This window comes from Tenrec ecaudatus, chromosome X (genome assembly GCF_050624435.1).
Source record: "Tenrec ecaudatus isolate mTenEca1 chromosome X, mTenEca1.hap1, whole genome shotgun sequence".
NCBI lineage: Eukaryota > Metazoa > Chordata > Mammalia > Afrosoricida > Tenrecidae > Tenrec > Tenrec ecaudatus.
Genome location: NC_134548.1, coordinates 116,728,206 through 116,733,403, shown reverse-complemented (window position 1 = coordinate 116,733,403; position 5,198 = coordinate 116,728,206). Strand labels below are relative to the sequence as shown.

The 5,198-nt window shown below is 41.6% G+C and overlaps 1 pseudogene; it reads right to left on the bottom strand.

Moving 5' to 3' along the window:
- Positions 1-3,015: 3,015 nt before the first annotated feature.
- Positions 3,016-3,224, bottom strand: LOC142433671 (guanine nucleotide-binding protein G(I)/G(S)/G(O) subunit gamma-5 pseudogene; annotated as a pseudogene).
- Positions 3,225-5,198: the final 1,974 nt, after the last annotated feature.

Here is a 5,198-nt window from a genome sequence, read left to right as displayed (position 1 = left end):
CATATGAAACAAGTTCATTATTCAATCATATTAAGATAGGTGCAATCCTTTCAGAATATTTTATTCTTGTACCCATTTATATTAGCCCCCTGTGTTTAAAAAATTTTTTTAATTGTCAGTCACTTTACAAGTATGGGAAACCTGAAGAATGAATAGGAAAACCAAAGAATAATTGATGCTTTTTAATTACAGTTTTTTTCTAGTTCTTTTTTTTAAATCATTTTATTGGGGGCTCATACAACTCTTATCACAATCCATACATACATCAATTGTATAAAGAACATAAGTACATCCGTTACCCTCACCATTCTCAAAACATTTGCTTTCCACGTAAGCCCCTGGCATCAGCTCCTCATTTTTGCTCTCCCTCCCCGCTCCCCCCTCCCACATGAACCCTTGATAATTTATAGATTGTTATTTTGTCATATCTTACATTGTCCCACGTCTCCCTTCACCCATTTTTCTGTTGTCTGTCCCCCTGGGAGGAGGTTATATGTAGATCTTTGTCATCGGTTCCCCTTTTCCACCCCACCCTCCCCTCCAACCTCCCAGTATCGCAACTCTCACCACTGGTCCTGAAGGGATCATCCGTCCTGGATTCTCTGTGTTTCCAGTTCCTAACTGTACCAGTGCACATCCTCTGGTCTAGACAGATTTGTAAGGTAGAATTGGGATCATGATATTGGAGGAGGGAGGGGCAGCAGTGGGGCTGAGGGAGCATTTAGGAACTAGAGGAAAGTTGTATGTTTCATCATTGCTACACTGCACCCTGACTGGCTCATCTTCTCCCCATGACCCTTCTGTAAGGGGATGTCCAGGTGCCTATAGATGGGCTTTGGATTCCCACTCCGCAGTCCCCCTCATTCACTAGTGAGGAATATTGTGTATGCTATGGACAGCCCGAAGGGCTAAACCTCTATTTTGGAAATACAGCAGAATGCTCCTTAGAAGCGAGGCGAATGAAACTTTGTCTCCTGTACTTTGGAGGTGTTAGCAGGTTGGACCAGTCCTTGGCGAAGGATGTAATGTCTGGTAAAGTAGAGGGTCCGGGAGAAGGAGGAAGGCCTTTAAGTCTATGGATGGAAACAATGGCTGCAACAATAAGCTCAAACATAGCCAAGACCAGAGTGGGAATGGCTCAAGTTCAGGCAGTGCTTTGTTGTGTGGTACATGGAGTCCCTGTGGGTCAGAGCCAACTTGATGGCACTTTATGACAATAGCAGAGAGAAGAATTATTTTGAATCGTTCCCTCAAGGCTATGATTCTTTCTTAAATTGAAATGGATGGCCTAAAAAGTCCATTACCCTAAAATTTTCATTTGAGTTTGAAAGTAGTTATCGTTAAATGTACACTGAAATGTTTAAATTGTGTCTCAATTGTCAAAAAATGTATGAACTCAAGAGAATGGAAGTCTATTGTGTTTAGCCATACCCACTTCCATTGTGCTTCCTACTCAGTACAAGGTTGCTTCTGTCATTTCCTTCCCTTTTCAAAAACTTCCTTTAGCAACAAATTCTACTAATTTTCCTTCAGCTGAGAATGCTGTGACCTCCCCTGCATTCCTGAAGAACATTTTCACTGCATATGGAATTCACAGTTGGCGTTTTTTTTCTTTCAGAATTTTACGTCTCCAGTTTTCTTAGTTTCTGAAGAGAAATTGATTGTTATTTGAATTGTTTTTCTCTTGTAGGCCAGGTGTTATTTCTTTCTAGTTGCATTCAATATTTTTTCCAGTTCTTAGAAGATTTATTATTTTCTTGGGGTGGGTTTATTCTGTTAGGAGATGGCTCAGCTTCTTGAAGCTGTAAGTTTATGTTATCAGTAAATTTGCAAAAGTTTCAGCTTTTGACTATGATTTCTTTCCTGCCTTGTTCTTATTTTTCAGGGCCCTGATGACAACAATGTTAGATACTTTGTTATATTTCCATGGGCCTTTGAGCTTCTGTTATTTTATTTTTAAATTTATTATATTGCTACTATTCTGGTTGCGTAGTTACTATCGTCTTTACTTCTAGCTCCTTGATGTTTTTCCTTCTTGCTCACTATTCTGTGGTTTACTTCTTCCATTGATTTTTTTGAACTACCGTATATACTTGTGTATAAGCCGAGTTTTCTAGCACATTTTTAAATTAATAAATCTTTTTATTGGGGCTCATACAACTCTTATCACAATCCATATATACACCAGTTGAGCAAAGCACCCTTATACATTCGTTGCACTCATCATTCTCAAAATTCGCCTTCCACTTGGGTTCCTGGAATCAGCTCAGTTTCCTTTTTTCCCCTCCCTCTCCCTCCCCGCTCCCCCCTTCCCCCCTGGTCCCTTAATAGTTTATAAATAATTATTTTATCTTATCTTACACTGCCCGGCACCTCCCCTCACCCACCTTCCCATTGCCCATGTCCCAGAGAAGAGGTTACACATAGATCTCCAAGATCGGTTCTCCCTTTCTACACCCCCTTCCTTGCTGGTGTCGCCACTCCGTCCGTCCTAGATGTCCACCTGTAGACAGCTGGACATCCCTTGCAGAGCTGGGGAGGAGATGAGTCACTCAGGGTTCCATGTAGCAACAATGAAACTCAAAACCTTCCTCTAGTTCCTGAATGCTTCCTTCCCTCCCAATTATCATGACCCCAATTCTACCTTGCGGACCTGGTGAGACCAGAGGATGTACAGCGGTGCAGTAGGGATCTGGAAACACAGGGAATCTAGCACATTTTAAATGTAGTTTTTGGGGTAAAATTAGTTGCCTTGGCTGATTTTCGGGTCGGCTTATACTTGAGTATATATGGTGTTTTAGTATATGAAGAAGCCAGTGGATATAAAACGACCCCTGTGAGAAGAAATTCCTGACAATTCACAGAGGTAGCTGTTAAGACCTAACCAAAGTAGAAGTTTGTACAGTATGGTGCACGTGCTGAGAGGCAAGCTTTTCTACAGGCTTCAGATTTAGCTCTCCTCTGAAAGTCCACTGGCTCATCAAAAGTAGCTTAGGAGACCTTTGAAAACTCATCTTAATACAGAAGTGAGCAGACTTTCTGGGGTCTAAAGGAAATTGTGCTTGAAGCTACTCCAGTCAGTAGGAGGTCATGTTGCGCATTCTGCAGCCAAAGTCATTTCCAATCTGTCTCTGCCTGGAGAATGTTCACATGATTGAGCTGGCCTGCAGCTGAAGCTGCTGAAATACTTTCTTCATGGTGGTGGCACTGGGAGAGCCAGACATGGAAAGTAAGATTAGGCAACTCATTTCTGGGTCATTTATTGGGCTCTTCTTTATAATTTCTCTTTCTTTGCTGAGACTTTTTTATCCCCCTTCCCCATTTGTTTCAAGTATGCTTGCAATTTATCAGTGCTGCATTTTAATTTTTTTTGTCTCTATTTCCCCCCCCCCTCCACAAAAACAAAACATTTTATTAGGAGCTGTGATGACTACACTAAAATCATTTTCAGCTATTTCTAACATCTTTGTCATCTGGTACTGACCTTCGTTAACTGTCTTCTCTTATTCAGCCTTAGTCTTCCTTACACTAAGAATCCTTAGATCTTGGCACAATGAAATTGTTTTTATTGTACACAGGATCTGCCAGATGACCCTAACTTATATTTAAACTATCTGTTTTTAGCAGGTTTCTTCTGTACAATTGAGAAAGAATTCTGTCTCATTACTGACAAGTGAAGTGAAAGTCCAGGTGACGCCTCATTTTTTCAGACCTTGGTGAGAGAAATGTCTTCCTACTGCTGAGAACAGGTTCCTGACTGACAAAATCAAACCCACTGACCTTGAATTAATTCTGATGCATAGCAACCCTATATAGGGTTTATGAGTTATGGTAGTCTGAGTTGACTGGAGAAACAAATTCATAGACACTCATATGTATAAGAAAGAGCTTTATACAAAAGTACAATTGTATATTGAGAAAACATCCCAGACAAGTCCAGACCAAGTCCATAAGTCTGATATCAGCCCATTTATCCAATACCAGTCTATAAATTCCTCTTCAGACTCATGCAACACATGCAATGATGCTGAATACAGGAAGATCACATGCCAGTTGGTGGAAAACCTTGTGGATCCAATGGCAAGGGAAGCATCTTAGTGCTGGCATGGGTCTCCAGTTCCAGGGCTATGGTTCCATCAGGGGTCTCCATGTGGCTTGTCAACAGGAATGTCTTACAGGGAGACCAAGCAGATAGAGTGTGTGCATCCCACTTACTGGGGGCAAGATAGGAGTTCCCAGAATCCTCAGGAGAAGGCCATGCTGACACAGAGGCCTCAATGGTTGTGACCTGATTGAGAGGCTAGACTCTACCCCTTTGCAAGTAGTCAGATTATATAACTATCACATGAAGCCATGAATCTTTAAGGAAGTACATAGGCTTTCCTTTGAGCTACCGGTGTGTGTGAACCACTCACCTTGTGATTAGCAGTCCAAAGCTTAGCCAACAGTGCCACCAAGTCTCCCTAGGTCTCTGAGTAGAGATTTCTGCTAATGCCACATATCTGTGTGGTGGAAGTTACCTAATTATTACTCCCCACGTGATTTCTATATACACCAAGGGAGGTACTGGTAGCGGCTCCATTGCCATTGGGAACTGGGCAAAATCCAGCCTTCTCTTGGACTAGGCCAACTAGAGGAGGAAGACATGTCTTTATTTCTGGGTGAGATTGAAATCCAGGATCCCACTAGAGCTACTAATACTACGAGAGGCTTACTAGACTCTGTGACAATACCCTAGTGTATAAGAGGTGGATACGGGCACCTAGTAAGATAGAAGTCTAGGCTCCCCACTTGATCACTGCTGGCATGGGTGGCGGTATGGGTCACAGCTTTTGATGGGATGTCAGGAGATGTTTGTCTGAAGTAGAGACAAAATATTTTATCTACAAGTCTTCTGTCTTTCTAGGCTCCTCCTTTCTGGTCTTTGGCTAGAGAGAGCAAGATTTTATGAGTAGTTTTCTTTTTCTCTTTCTGAAGTATGATTGTTGTGTCCAGGTTAGCATTTCCGGGGTTGAAACATCTGGAATACCCAGTCTAGGTTATATGAGGCAAGCAGCAGCAACAAAATAAGTAATGAACTACCATGTTGGTTCATAGGTCTTAAGGTTCCATGTTAGCCTGCCTTCTTCTTTTTGTATTTCACAGTATGTATATTTAAGTATACACACACGCACATACACATATATAGAGAGACATAT